At 41.7% G+C, this 15,492-nt stretch overlaps 1 long non-coding RNA gene across 1 annotated transcript; it reads right to left on the reverse strand.

Annotated features, from left to right (window-relative positions):
• Window positions 1-3,010: 3,010 nt before the first annotated feature.
• Window positions 3,011-7,502, reverse strand: LOC142467711 (uncharacterized). Its single transcript, XR_012788490.1, has 3 exons — window positions 7,159-7,502; window positions 6,840-7,008; window positions 3,011-3,593 (listed from the first exon to the last, which is right to left on the reverse strand). It is a non-coding gene; the product is annotated as an uncharacterized LOC142467711 (long non-coding RNA).
• Between the last annotated feature and the right edge of the window lie 7,990 nt (window positions 7,503-15,492).

The following is a 15,492-nucleotide window of genomic DNA, read 5'->3' on the forward strand; positions in this document are numbered from 1 at the left end:
ATATAACTGCCTTTATAGCGTGATACTGCCTGTTGTGAGATTCACAAAGCAGTGATAACACTGCAGTATCGTACTATAATGGCATTTTTTCCCACTTAAAAGCACTTATCACTGCTTAGTGCATAACCCCCATTATCTCTTAAATACGTGGCTTAGTATTCAGAGCCAATCAAAAATTATTCTGTACAAATGAGCAATGTTTCCTCTTCCATCTTCTGGATTATAATGGGTAATATATATTAAGCTATTTTATGGTCACAGTTGGAAAATATTTTTCTATTGGGTATTGCAGAATCATATTGCTATCATTTCAGTTATTATAATTGTTTCTTCTTATGCATGGTCTCTAGCGCTTTATAAAGTCTATATTAATATATGCCATTTTTTCTTATGTTTTCTGATTTGTTTTGGAAACTCTACCTTCATGGCAAGCGTAACATAAGTTTCATTACAATAAAGGCCAAATATACGTTCAAACTTGATAAATATGCACATATCCATGAAAGTAGTTGAAATGTGTGAATGTCCTCAAACGTGGTTTAAATTTACGCAAATGGGAATCATTTTGATTTTTGACAATTTCTCTAAGGTGACATCACTGGTCGCAAGATTTACACGGGAGTGGTAATCCCTTCTGCGCAGTCATCCTACATCACATGTGGAGGGGCAATACCAGAGTGACAATACTGTATATATATATATATATATATAGTATTGTTTTATTTGTGCTAGTTACTGCATTGTAATTATATTTAAATGGCAAAGCCAAGGGAACACTGCGCACACATACTGTATTTCAAAAGACAAAATAAGCATTCATCTCTAAACATCTGAACGTAATAATTATATCTACTAACACAATTAGAGATAAATCACTGAGCAGTGCAACAAATGGAAAAATAAGAAAAATTATCTTGGTTACATAGTTCCTACAGCTGTAGCAATTTTAGAGCAAAAAGCGTTTCACATTTGGCCTGACTGTCCACAGCTCCTAAATCAGATCTGACAGTTAAGACATCTTGCAAATTTACTAATTTAACTTATTGCCCCCAAAATAAATATTACAAAAAAATGAATATTTATTGGCTTGAAGACATCACCATTTAGAGTTCAACAGAAAGCCAAGTCAATTATTGTAAAATTCTATAAATGAGGCTGAATATTAACATTTGAGATTTGTGTGATGCAGAATGTTTCCAAAGCCTCACCAATGAAGATGCTGATCGTGAAAATTATTCCCGAACAGAGAACAAATGGGAGTTGACATTAATCCTAAATGAATGCCATGGCGGGAGAAGTGTTTATGAACTTGGAAACTAAATGTGGTCCAGGTTAAAATGATTAGATAACCTCAGATGCCAAGCACATCATTTAGGCTGCTCAAGCTCTCTCAAAATAGATGCTTCCAACATACTGTACATCAATGATCCTGAGTTACGGTATCAATGCAGCAAAGTCCAACAGTTTGGGCTACTTAATAATAATAACTTTATCTATATAGCGCTTTTCTCCCATTGGGACTCAAAGCGCTTCACAGTTAGAAAAAGGAAAAAAGAAGAAAACATTTAAGGTTATAAAAGAGACCAAACACAAGGAAAGATACAATACAGGTTGGGGCGGTACTGTATCTATTAAATGCCGGACAGGTTGTAGTTAGTTATTTTGTTCTCCCTCAAACTTCTTAAAGATGCAAAACTGGTTTCCCTTTAAAAAAAAAAAAAATATTACAGGATAGAAGCCGGGGGTCTTTGGAGCTGAACTGTGATAATTTCAGCTCTGGGGGTCCACTGCTTACCAAGATAATTACTTGTAGGTGCTACTGGTATCTCGTTTCAATTTAAATGTCTCAGTCACACAGGCCAATAGGAAGCCGCACTGGATGATGTCACAGCTTCCTATTGGACCGTGGGACATTTAAACGCTGCCCTTATGTTAGGCACACAGTTTCTCTGACTGCAGAGACACCTACCTCTGTAGGGGTGCCGGTATCTCTGGAAGCAGTCGGTCTCCAGAGCTGAAAATAAAACAGTTCAGTTCAGAAGAACCTCTGCTTAAATTTTGTAATAAAAATTAAGAAGTGAAACCCATATCGACTGAGAACCCCTGAGGAAGCCGAGCAATCATGCAAAACGCGTCAGGTTTTTTTTGGCGTTCAGAGGCCACCGTGCCTGGACTTCGGCAGGCTGATGTCACACCATCCCATAGCCCTGAGAGTAGGGGGATCGATTGCGAGAGCCGTGCGCAAGGAGGACGAGCAGCTGTGTCTGAAACCGGAGCCAGGTTGGAGCGCACCTCAAGTCGCTCACTGCCTTTACTAGTGGGGAGAGTGTGAGTGTTTCCTTTCCCCCCTGTGTTGTATGTTGCACGATCTGCTTTTTCTACATGTGTTTCTTTATGCATGAGGTCATATAATACATACAAGAATAAGGGATTCCACGCTGTGAAGACATGGAGTGAACTGCTGCAAGAGATCCGTGATATGTTTAGTTATACTATCCTTATTTGCACAGTTTATTGTCACTAATATATTCACTTATTTAACCAGTGTGCCATAGATACCTACTTTTTGCAGGGATATCCTTAAGACCTGACCTGTTCGTGGCCCTTGAGGACTGGAGTTGGCCACTCCTATACCATTTTATTTGGAAGATGTATCTGGATCTTTTGCTGCTACATGTGTATTTGTTAGTGTTACCCTGATGAAGTGACTGAGAGAAACCAGATTACAGAGCTCTACTGTATCAATTGAGTGATGTAATATGCTACTGAACTCATTCCTGTAAAGATGATTTTCAAGGCACTTCCTGGAATTGCATTTTTTGTTGAAAATAAAACATATATAACATTTCTTATACTAGGATCATATATGAGGCCATTGATAAGGTGTTGTGGCGGCAATTGTGTCAAATTCGTAATGCATAGTATAATACAAATGGTATATCTAAATGGTCAAAAACAAACATTAAAGAGGTACATACCGCAAAAATGAGAAAAGTAGAGATAATTGAAAGAGAATATTGTAATTAAAAACATATAATGGGAAGCCAGCAGAGACATTTTGATATGAGAATAGGCGGACTTAAAAAAGTATTAATTCTCCAACACATGAACTCGCCTAATATAATGGTTGAAAGAAACTATTTCCAATCTCTGACCTAAAGCTCCTGAAGTTGTTGTTATGTTTTTCTCCTACATAAGTCTATCCAGACTATCTTATTAACATTGAACATGAACTTTAAACGTCCTGTAATAAATATTTCTTGCAAAAACTCCCACAAGTCTGAATGCCATTGATCATAATAGACTTAACATCTTTCAGCTCCACCTCACCATCTGTACTGCCACTAGGGCATATTTCTGTTTGATTTAACACTGATAGTGCTGAAAGAGCCAGGGCTGCATTACTGTATGGCAATACTTTGAAAGATCCATTGGACGTTGCTTGGGAAAGGATTCCAGAACCGAATAAAACCGTTCCAGGCATAAAACCCTAGAAACAATAATACATTTACGTAGTCTATCCCTTTTGTAGAAGGAGCTTGAAATTCATTGCAACATCTTTGAGTCTTCTCCTGAAGAGACGGAGTTGAGTTCTATTCATTAGACAAGAGGAAATGAATTAACAATTAGCAAGAATTGCCAATGCTTAACGCTCAGCTTAATCACAAAGCATCTCCAATATCAACAAGAAAATCGTGTATACTTTTTATCTACATAACATCAGATTATATATTCTTAAATGTGGTGCATAGTAATGACTCTGGTCATTGCAACACAGAATATGTAATTTAACAATTATCAGTGCCACACACTGCCTAAGGATACAATTTGTCAAGAGATTTATACGATGGGCAATTATACTCACTCAACCTTGAAGGATAATTTTTTCTTCTGATGAGAACAAATTAACATTTCATTATAAAAACGCAAAACTGTTACTTTTTTTTGTAGGTCCTGGTAAATTAAAAATCAACAGAAACAACACATTCCAGAGAAGTATTATACCTTTAAAGTGATATTCTTGCTTTTACGACCAGTCCCCACAAACTGGTGTATTGCTCATGGCCATATGTGTAATCATCATTCAAGTATTCATGTAAATCGGGATGGCTATCTCCAGTCCTCTAGGACCACCAACAAGTCAGGTTTTAAGGATATCCTTGACATTATACATTATACATGTAGATTATTTTTACCCAATAATAATTAGCAGTTTATGTGCCAGAAATAACCCATTCTCACAGTGATATAGCACATAAAAGGATGTAACGGTGAATAGTATTGAATGATATTATCTGTGTGTAGATGTGTATCAGGAACATACTGTATCATTAAGTGTGCACGTCCTATCTTATTTTCTATGTTCCCGCTAAAACGCCATTTTCCCCGCAGTGACGCATTCGCGAGTCTCTGTTTGTGAGTGAAACGCGTAGGGCGTCATGCCAGGAAGTCTAGCACAGCTTTGAGAAACAAGCAGCATGTCAATGCAAAGACGCTAGAACCAGGGAACAGCTACATTTTGCTACAGTATATTGTTCTTTTTTGGAGTGTCAATAGGTAGCCGCTTAAGCACTGTGCTACTAGATAAAAGATGCATAGATCCACTGTGAGCTAGTTATGGTAGCTAGTTAATGCTTACACTGCTTACACTGTGTCTTTACACCAATGATGGCTGCTCAGTCTCACTTAGCACAAGGCTAACATTTTATCTCTGGTTCCATGCACATCTTAGCTGGCATATACACAGGTCTTTTATTTAGGATTGTTGTTCCAATATTTTACCGCTATCTAACTTGCTCTCAGTTAGATACTGACCTGTGCTGGTTGTTAACCCTACAGGGTGTGGCATTTATTGTACTCCGTTCCCTTTGATATACAGTGGTAATACTGGAGGTATTAACCCTTTAACTGACAGATTAGACATTAAGCTATATTTGCCAATATATAGCCTTATCAAGGGACGTAACATACCTTGGCTTCTTCCTGGCTTTTAACTTAGTTAGCCACTCTTTTCACTTGGTTTTTGACCTATGACAAAGCGTTGTTATCTATTGCCATTTATTTTCATTTTTAATATTAAAAGTTGCCATAAATTGTGGTGTGCACCCACAACGCAACTCTTTGGGGTGAATTGTGAATTTCTACTCCCCTATCTCCCTTTTAGTATTGGTTAGCAGTTTCTTTACCCTCCATTGGCCAAAAACAGGGCCGGCTTGATGGTGGTGCTATCTTTATGAGTGCACATGGCCCCGCGCTTACAGAGACCCCACGCTCTTCCCCGGCCCAACTTCAGCAATCACAGTCTAATCCTGCAGCGGTTAAATGAACCACCACAGCATTTAAACTGTTACCGCCGGACCTGGGGGAGGGTGCGGGGGCCTCTGCAAGTGCCGGCATCTCCTCCCCGGTACCATGCGTACGGCACATCACTATGACAACACGGTGCCAAATCACCATGACAACGTGACATCACATGACGTCATTGCGCGTCGGCAAGGCGACACGCTGACGCAGGACGAGATGCCGGCTCCGGCGCCAAACTCCCTCTGCACCGAGCCTTGCGAAACTCCCAGCTGGCCATGATTATTATCCTTATATATGCTACCACTTTCTTTATCTCTTAAACTGAATGAACAGGATGTATTTCTGTAGAACAAAATAATTACTGTCTCTGAAACACATACAGAGCCAAAAATGAAAAAATCACCAATATATTGCTTTTATACAGGACTTTAACTACATATCCTTACAAGATATATGGCAGATTGCTCTGAAGTATAAATCTGCACACATCATAGAATAAGAAATATGGAAATTTTGGTATCTATTTTATGTGCGTTTTTAAAAAAATATAAAAAAATTGAAAGATACAAAAATATCCATACATTTCCTCCCACAAAGTGTAAAAAAAAAGTCTGTTCCTTTAGCTCTGTTCTTCTTCCACACTCTGATTAAAAGTCGGTAAAATCAGAGACAAAACTTTCAATTGTTTGCAAAGTTATAAGGTCATTTGCCTGTGACCCCTTCAAAGGGTCGGCAGGATTACATTTCTAGAGAAGATTTGAAGATTCCATTTAATAGAAAAGGAAGCCTCCAGTGCCAATGTCTCCTGCGTTTCTGGGTCAAAATAATGCTCCTTTTGCGGATTCTCACAGATTTAAAGCACGTCTTCCTTAACAAGAGTCAGGCATAAAAGAGAAACAATGCAGTAACCAAGCTCTCTGCAGAAACTACTTCTGTGACATTTAAAAATATTTTTTGTTAGTTCATAAAATAGCTTTTGAATGTATTGCTAAAAGTGGAATTATTGTCACGACAGTGCAGGAGAGCAGGGATCAGGCAGCTGATACATATTTTCATAGATGATTGCTTATGACAGCCGAGGAGATATAAGAATACAGTATCTCAAGCATTTAGATTTACAATTACTTTTATATAGCAGCCATAGTGTGCATATACTGTTCATATACTGTACACTGTTTAATCATTTTGAGGCTAAGTTTAGAACCAAACAAACCAATATAGGTTTTGTTTGTCATACAGACTTAGGTTTCACTATTTATATATGTAGGGTATGTGGGGAATGGGTGCTCCAATGAAGGCAAAGCTTATAATTCAATGAATCCTAAAAAAGGCTCCTATATACAACTGTACTACGGTTATAAACTTAAGTATGACCTGTGAGTGACCAATTCAATAACAACCTCTCTTCTCCTGGAGGGAACAATCAAAAATGCATGATGTCACCTTGGTGTGGCCTCATTGGAGGAAAATAACAGGTGATGGTACTCATCCATATATGATCATAAATAAACAGTTGAATTGCAAAAAAATCTTACCCACTCCTACAGTCTGGGGGAGTCCATGGTGGCGTGCCAGCCGTCCGAGCAATGATCCAGAGGTAGAAAAAGAAGAAGATAACAGTGCATACTTCTTGATAAAGGACATTCGTGTCCGAAACGCGTAGGAGGACTTGTTCCACCTCCAGAGGTGATGCTTCTTTTGTACCTGTAATGAATAAATAGATTTTTATTTTATACCACCTGACTCCCTGGCAATGCGCTGTTATCTTTTTCTATTTATATATGTAGCCCACTTTCCCCTACCCTCTGGGAAATGTTCTTGCTACCAGTGTAATCTGTGGCTGGTGGTCCATACCTGTAGGCAAACAGAAGGCCGGAAATCTCTGCAGTGGTGTGGGGAGTGTCAGGACAGGTTTGCGTGAATTCCTCAGTAGTCAGCGCCTCCAGTCCAAGAGGATCCTGAGGCTTCAGGGTGCATCTCATGGGCAAACCTTCTCTCTTTTACCATTACCATGCTTCAAAGACTACACCATATGTATATTGGACTGACGTTTATTCATCTTCATAGTACATGCACTGAATTGTACATCATTATACCCTATCCTATCTTGGACTAGGCCTCAGCCACTTCACTATGCAGAGTATACATATTCTGGCATCTTCCAGTAGCACTCCTTACTCCTTCAAGGTTAGCTCAAGAACTCTCTGGAGCTCTCTTACTATTCTCCTCACTCCCCTCCTTCACTGTGGAGACTGCTCCCCTTCCCTGGGGAGTGGCTAGTAAGCCAGCCTATTTCTGTCATAGCACCCCCCCCCCCCTTACTTTAGTGAGAGGCCACTATAACTTTATTGTTCATACCTGCTGAACAATGTAACATCACACACTGAACATTAGGATGGATTCCCCTTTTAGGAATCATGCCCACACTGCCCATTGGGGACTTACAGTGGAACTTAAGGCAAGAAATAGTAGTCTAGAGAGAGACCTGGCTACACACACACACACACACACACACACACACACACACACACACACACACACACACATATATATATATATATATGTATGTATGTATGTGTGTGTGTGTGTATGTATGTATGTATGTATGTATGTATGTGTGTATGTGTGTATGTATGTATGTATGTATGTACAGTATGTATGTATGTATGTATGTATGTATGTCTGTATGTCTGTATGTCTGTATGTCTGTATGTCTGTATGTCTGTATATATGTATTTATGTATATATGTATATATGTATATATGTATATATGTATATATGTATATATGTATATATGTATATATGTATATATGTATGTATGTATGTATGTATGTATGTATGTATGTATGTATGTATGTATGTATATATGTATGTATGTATGTATGTATGTTTGTCAAATAGAAGACAATCAAAATTACTATTTAGGTCTCTCTGATTATGGTAGATCAGTGGACTGCAACATTTCTTCCACCTATTTTAGATTTCCTAATGTTACTTTTATGTCTGAAGTGCTTATTCCCACTACGTGTCATAATAGTATCTCGCGCGTATTACCGCTGCAAAGCGCTGTGTTCATGGATCGCGCTATATAAAGATATACATGCAGGGCATGGATACATTTCTCTTTAATACAATATTGCGGAAGGTGTCTCAGAGAACCCTGCTTTGTCTTCCTTGAAACCATTTTAATTCTCACAATAAATTATGTATGACTAATAAAATTTGATTTTCTAAAAGGGTTGTCTGTAAAATTAGCTGTTCCATAATAATTTATACGAGTTGTAAGGATTCACAGAAAAAAAGATTATCTACAGTACAGCAAAGTACATTTATAAACCTCATATATTAGGTGATTCCTAGCACAAAATACGTCCAAAACATCCCTAGCAGCAAAATAGTCCTTTTGGAATTATCATTATGTTAGGTTTTAGCGAACCAAATCAATTTCATAACATCTAAAACCAATTGATTTTCTTTCCCCAGAGCTGTCAAAAAAATGTATTTTTATTGGAGTCCGTCACACACAAAGCTTTGAAATCGGGATTAGAAAATCAAGCAGACATCAAAATGTTCACAGCACCCCAAGCCACGTTCTGCCTTTCCTCAGATTCTCGAGCAGTTATTACACTTGACAAAGATTTACAGGAGAAAATTCCTCCAGGTAATTCATTGTAAGGAGACATTAATTCTTTAAATAATTTTTCAACTTTTTTTTTTTTTTACAATGATTTGACATAATAAAATATATATATATATATATATATATTTGAATTGCAGGGTTCTGTGCTGTACTATTTCAGTATTTAAAAACACATTTTTTTTAATGTTACTGACACTCTTGATCACTATTTCGTTTTTGCATTGAAATATTTGTTAATGGCAGACACTGCAGAAAAAGAATCTCAATTTGCTGCCAAAACACAGTTTGCGACGGTTTTCCTCTCTCCAGGAACTGAACTACACTATTATATGAAATCCTATACTGGATTTAACACTTATACTTTTGAAGACCTCAACAGTAAAATGGTCAAATAATGTACAGCACTTTTTAGATACTGGAATCCTCTATGAATATATTCCCTTGGTAACTGATTGATTTGTATCAATCTCACATTTCCCATTATTCCTATATGTCTCTCTTGTACCAGCAATCATCTGTAACCAGCCATTCGGACAGGAATGGGTTAACACCCCGGCTCTAGCGAATAGAGATATATGTGTAGCCAGGTCTCCCCAGCCTGTCAGCACCCCCCTCACCTTACTGACGATCGCGGGTGCAGCCGAGTCAAATGGCGGCACCGCGTGGCGATCTCAGGGGTGAGGGTGGTCAGGCCCCGGCTCGGGGGTTGCCAGGGACGCGTGCGCGTTACAGGGCTCCCGGCGCTCTCGGAGCCGGGTTGTAAGGGCGCCGCCATGTTGCGCCGGTTCGCGCATGCGCAGTAGGTCCCAGGCGGCCCCGATAGCTCGCGCATGCGCAGGGAGGCTGCGAGAGGCAGGGAACAGTTGCGTGAGGGCAGGGAAGGCGCAGGAAAGTCGCGCGAGAGTAGGGATAGCTAATGAGAGGTTGTGGCGGCCATTAGGGGTTAGTATAGGCAGAGGGAGGGCACGCACGCGGCCCCAATGTTATTGTAAGTGCCCCGGGACTACAATTCCCATAGTGCTTAGTAAGGGAGGCACCAGGTGCCTCATAGGAGCCAATAGGGCTGCAGGACTGCCCTGGATAGAAGTGGATACATTTCGCGGGCAAAAGAGCACACTAGTCAGTCAGAGACCGGAGCAGCCCAGGGAAGGAGGTAGGGTACAGGAGTCAGGGACTCCCTGTACTAGGCCAGCACCCCCAGGGCCCGAGATAGCTCAGCTCCCCAGTAAGGTGAGTGTTGCCAGGGGCAGCCCTCAGGTTAGGGACCCTGCCACTTACATTAGTGGGAGCTGGGAAAGAAAGGTTACAGAGAGTTGGAGTCAGGGAGCTGTGAGGGAAGGAAGGGTGGGGGGAGCGAGTGCAGCTTCTGCCCCATATTGGTACCTACACCCCAGGTAGGCCCCAACTCCCCACTAGTTTAGTGGGTAAATGCTAGGGAGGCCCAAGATAGGGACGCTGCCCTTAGTGTAGAGTGCTGCCTTGTCAGAGTCACGGCTGTTAGTGCTGTGAGGTCTGACAGACAGGCACCTTGTTGCGCAGCACGTTGGCTGCAGCATCCAGTGAGCTACAGCTTGCTGCTGTAGGCGCTGGGACTCGTTAGGTCTTAGTAAGTACAGTCAAGGCTGGGAAGAGTTAGGGGAGTGGGGCAGGTTATTAACCCCGGTAGGCCTCTAGGAGTTTTCCCCAAAGCCACTTTAGGTTGCGGTATCACAGGGACAGGCCCTAGGTTAGGGTTCCTGTCACGTTAGTACCAAGTGTTAGTTAGGGACTCAGCGGACGCTGCGGTTCCTGTAAAGCGGTTCGGACCCACGTTGGGGTCCGCAGAGACTATTCCAGAGGGAGACCGCCCTGGCGGTCTGCGTACAAAGGTGTTCGGTTGGAGGATCAGACGGATTCATCACACATACAAGCAATGGGGGAGCGTGGGATTAGAAAAACATTTAAGAATTTTAAACATTTAAGAATTAAAAACAGTAAAATACAATAAGATCACACGTCTGACCCTTTGCGAAGCCAGTTGCTGATCCGAGTACCGGAGTGCTCGGCAGGTACCATACAGTCATAAGTGCACCAACGGGCCCTTAGTTTAATAGTGACTGCGCAGTCACCCATTGACTCTGTCTGCAAGAGTGCGGGACATTGGGTGGGGTTCTTTGGACACTGGGTGGGATCACCTGGTGTTGGGGAAGCGTCCTGCTGGACGTCGCAGTTAGTGTCTCCTCGTGAGAGGGACACCGGTTATGTGATACCTGTCATGATGTGTTATATTCTGTTCTAACCTAAGTAAATAGTATTAGTTATTATATATCTGTGTATGAGTATTGATTGTCCTGCGAGGAACCACTCCCCCTCTGGTGGGAGCCATCACAGGTGGAGGCGCTGAATTGAGTAAGTGGTTACCCCTAGTATAATTGCCCCAGGTTCCCCGTGGCGGAAGCTCAGCCCTCCTGCGAGCCAACAGGTAATGCACCACACCTATGGTAACACCGTATGTTCCTTGCACCCACATCAGATCTGCGATTGGGGGGGGGAATACCTGTTACATATGTATGAATGTTTACGCCTGCTTCCATGAATACGGCAAAAGAGCACCTTTTTTGCAAATGTTAAACTCACAAATGTTTGCGAGGAGTAGGAGTTCGCAATAAAAAAAAACATATTTTTTATAGTCTTATACTAAAATTTTGATCAAACCTTGATGTTCACCAGACGAACAGTACCCTGAAATATAGAACAAGTCAACATTTATCCAACTGCTGATCTGTGTATGGTAGCTTCCTCATATTAGGGTTAATTCCCTTATATAGTTAGCGCTACCTACTCTGTGTTAGGCCTCGGTCCCGCTGCGCTCGTTGGCGCGGGCGGTGGGTCGCGAGTTCCCCACCAGCAGGGGAATCCTCGCGAGCCGGTCCCGGTCCCCACTGGCGGCACAGCTGACTACACGCTGTAGCGCGTCAGCCACTGGAGACACCAGAGAATGGTGTTTTCTAGCTTTGACGCGTGACGTGTGTGGCTGTGAGCCAATGGGGAGGGGAGGCTTCCGGAGGAGGAGAGGCTTCGGGGAGCGGGGAGGAGTGTGGAGTGAAAGCAGGTGAGTGCCTTTCTCTGTGTGTGTGTCTGAGTGCGTGCCTGTCTGTGTGTGTATGTGTCTGTTGCGTGAGTGCCTGTCTGTGTGTGTGTGTGCCCGAGTGCCTGCCTCTGTCTGTGTGTGTGTGTGTGTGTGTGTGTGTGTGTGTGTATGAGTGCGTGAGTGCCTGCCTGTGTGTGCGCGCGTGTGTGTGTATGAGTGCGTGAGTGCCTGCCTGTGTGTGTGTGCGCGTGTATGAATGAGTGCCTGCGTGTGTGTGTTTAAATTTACCTTCCAGCTCCAGCCCGAGTCCGTGGAGGGAGGGGGGGGAGAGTAGCGGGTCCCTCCGCTCAAGCCACGCCCCCCCTCCCTGTCAAACCGCCCACCTCCCGCCCACCTCCCGATCAAACCTCCCACCTCCCGCCCACCTCCCGCTCAAACCTCCCACCTCCCGCTCAAACCTCCCACCTCCCGCCCACCTCCCGCTCCGGCTCCCGCTCCCTACAGACCACAGATCGCGGTCTGTGTATCTCAGCGCACCGCCTGTCAGCAGCACAGGTGCGCTGACTCTGGGAGCGGGGCCTTAGCCTTAGCTTCCAAATGTAGCTATACTTCCTCTTGCTGCCCGCTGCCAATGGAACGATCCACTCCACACACTTGGAAACAAAGTAAAGAAGAACAGGGTGACAGGCGCACCAACGTACGTAAAACATAGGATGTATACAGTATAAAAAGGAGAATATCCAAACTTATAATTCAGAAAACATCGGCGCGTTCACAGCAGCACAGCCATGTGCAAATCTTGGGTAGCGGAATGAATGGCGTCCGGCATACAAGGACGCACTGCATACAGTCCGCAAGGCATAGTTGTAGGAACCAGAACTGATGTCACGGACGAGGCTTGACCAATCCCAACATGTTTCGCACAGCAGGTGCTTCATCAGGGGTGAACCAGAGAACGTCTGTCATGTATTATATAGCCCGCCCATAACATTTACTGTCTGGAGGGTCAATCAGTCAAATATGTACATATATATGAAACAGACGAATGTAATCAGCAAATATTAGTATATCAGTGGAGAAGTGTCATAAATAAATAGAAGATTTGAAAGAATTCCGTATAATAAGGCAATAGCTTAAATAACCATTAGAGAATTTGAATCTTATATTCAGAAATATAATTTCACGCAGAAATGTAAAATTTATAAATAGAAATGTGAGTGAAGTAACTAGAAAGAAATAAATACAAATGTATTCTTGAATAAATATATGTGAAATCAATTAGAATGTTTGTAATTAGTTGTGTGAGGTCATTTTATAATTGTATTTTTTAATGTATTCATTTTATACTGTACCTGCATTTCTCTAATGATGGAGTCACCTGGTCTCAGATACATGGCAAATCTGCTCATTTAGAAATGCAAAGTATATTCAAATGATTAACAATAACAAATTTTCCAGGTATTTCAGGAGTGTTCCTTTTTGTTCGCATGAGTTTCTCCCTTTTCTCTCCTCTTTCTCTCTTGGGCGTAATTTTGCACATCTCTGATAGTGAATACTTCCAAACTGCAGGAGTTCTTAGCAGTTACTAGCTTGGTTCAATCCATAGGATAAGTCTCCAGTCAGCACAGAAAAAATTGGAGGAATCACTAAGAAAAAACAGGATAAGAAAATATCAAATGAGACAAAGTAGTTACTGAGGAAACAACAAGAAATGAACCAATCCCAAGCCGTGAAAACAGGAATTGAATTATGCAAACGTTGTGCAAGTTGATCAGCAAGAATTTAACCGAAGATATAAGAAAATGGAACTGTGATTTGGTGAAGACTATCAAAGATAACAAAAGCTTAAAGAAGGCAAAGCCATGACTTATGTTTGGGAAAAAGCAAATCAGTGCTCCAAACAAGATGATGGATCAACAATATACAGTAAGACCATGCACTTATCACAAAGAGAGTTGGGGGATTCTGCATGAAATTGTATGAGAACACGGATAACACGGGGCATATTTCAGGATGAGCAAGAGGAAACGACAATGATGTACCCTGTTTCCTCCCAGAAGAAGTGGCACAAGTAATAAAATCCATGAAGAATGGGAAGGCCCCCAGGGAAGATGGAATTACAACTGAAATCTTGAAAGAAGCCAGGGAAGAAGTAGAGAAAATCCTTGCAAAACTCTTTTGCTGCTGCTTTATGAGGTTTGGCACTATCCTTTCTGGGTTTTCAAATCCCGGTTCAGGATTTTGCTCTTGCTCGCCCTCTGTGGCTGGATTGTCTATTTTTGCTCCTGGCAACTTCCTTTAAAAGGACAGCCCTGTTAGCAGGAAGTTGCCGAGCAAAGTTTCAGTTTATGCTGAGAACATGCAACGCGTTTTCCTATTGTCTTCACATTACCAGACCCGGCTCACGTACCTCAACTAACCTTTGATTTCAGCCTGCCTCGACTTCTGCATCCACACCGACTACGCAGCTCTGCTGCCAGCCCTGACCTTCGGCTTACGACTCACTACTCTATCAGGACTCTGTCCCTCAGCTAAGGTCAGTTCTTTCACCTTCCTACCTTAGCCCTGCGGGTCCGTTTCCTGCTTGAGACGAGCATCGTTACATGCTTGAAGAACAGGAAAATTTCAGAAGAATGGAGCAATGCCACAGCTATCCTCATCCACAATAAAATAAACAAAGAAGACCTCAAATACTATAGACCAATCAGTCTACTTCCAATCACTAACAAAATTTTTCCGAAAATACACACTAATCAGCTTCAACAGACCATGGACTTTGCCCAACCTAAAAACAAGTGGGATTCCATAATGGATACAGCACAATGGACCACATCCAAGTCATACAACAAGTGATCTCACGAAGTACGGAAGATGATCTACCAAACTTCTTAGGACTCGTAGATTATGCTAAAGCATTTTTTCAGTCTACACCTCAGCGGTTTTATAGGCATTAAGAAGCCAAAGGATTAAAGAATCGAAAATTGATATTATAAGAAACATTTGCGAGCATGCCACATAAACAATTAGATTACGTGAAGTTACAAGCAAGATATGGATCAGCAAGGGTGTGGACACTTCATGGAGACTTCATGTGACACAAGCTTTTCACAGCAATACTTGAAAAATTGTTCAAGTCATAACATTGGGACAAAATTAAATCAAAATCATTGGAGAATATTGGAGTCAGCTATGATTTGCAGATGTTAGTTATTTTTGCTCCAAGTCCAGAAGACTCCCTGCAACAAATCTGAGAACTCTCAGAAGAAAGTAAGAAAATGGACCTCCATATTAATCTTAGCAAGACCAAAGTGATGTTCAACAAATGTGGCAAAGCTACAAAGATGAAAATAAATGGAAAAGAACTAGAAGTCGAAGATGTATGCTGGGTATTACCCGAAGAGACGGGAAAAATAATGAATAGGTTTGAAACCAAACATAAGACTATGGCGACATCATCAAAAGGTACAGTATCACAAGA

Source organism: Ascaphus truei, chromosome 16, assembly GCF_040206685.1.
Source record: "Ascaphus truei isolate aAscTru1 chromosome 16, aAscTru1.hap1, whole genome shotgun sequence".
NCBI classification, from domain to species: Eukaryota; Metazoa; Chordata; class Amphibia; order Anura; family Ascaphidae; genus Ascaphus; species Ascaphus truei.